The sequence below is a fragment of the Ceratina calcarata genome, unplaced genomic scaffold (assembly GCF_001652005.2).
Source record: "Ceratina calcarata isolate Rehan_Ccalc_2016 unplaced genomic scaffold, ASM165200v1 scaffold293.2, whole genome shotgun sequence".
In the NCBI taxonomy this organism is placed as follows: domain Eukaryota; kingdom Metazoa; phylum Arthropoda; class Insecta; order Hymenoptera; family Apidae; genus Ceratina; species Ceratina calcarata.
Window position 1 is genome coordinate 90263 of NW_017151702.1, and position 742 is coordinate 91004.

A 742-nucleotide genomic window follows, 5' to 3' on the forward strand; every position below is an offset into this window, starting at 1 on the left:
ATAGTAAATAGGGGAAGTATATAACCTTTGCAGTCGGAACGACCGCGATTTTCTTGAAGTTGTACAAACTCATCGTGGCCGCTAAATAGCAAGCACGTGGAAACTATATGAAACTCACGAATGTTGCACGTTCGATGATACGTTCAATTTAGAACGTAATAAAACGAATTCAAATGACACATGTAACAAAAGCACATGGTCCTAGTGATGGGCACCATCGACTAAAAACTATCGATTTAGTCGATAGTAGCCAACGATACTTTTAGTCGGCTAAATATCGACTACATTGAACCAACTTCAGGCGGCTGCTTGAATTATCGATAAACTGCAATCTATAGTTCGACGGTCCAAGTTCAGACGACTAAATTCTAATCGCACATCAGTTATTAAGTAATAAACAATGATCATTGCTTTGTATACAAAGCATAATAGTAATAAGAATCTATAATAATAAATTCAACATGCTAGCAAATGCAACATAGCAAGAGATTTTAAGATAAAGCAGACAGTTGTAACCAATTGCACCAAAGGATCGTGAAATAAAAATGCCGAGATTTAGTACTATTCATTTATGAATCAAAACATACAATGTAAAATACAGAGAACTAAGGCTTTAGTATTTCGCTGAAGAATTGCACTTCGAAAGCAGGGATTAGTCATTTGATCAAGGAACATGAAATAAAAATGCCAGTATTCATTTCTCCATTAATATATTAATCAGAATTATACAATATATTTACCT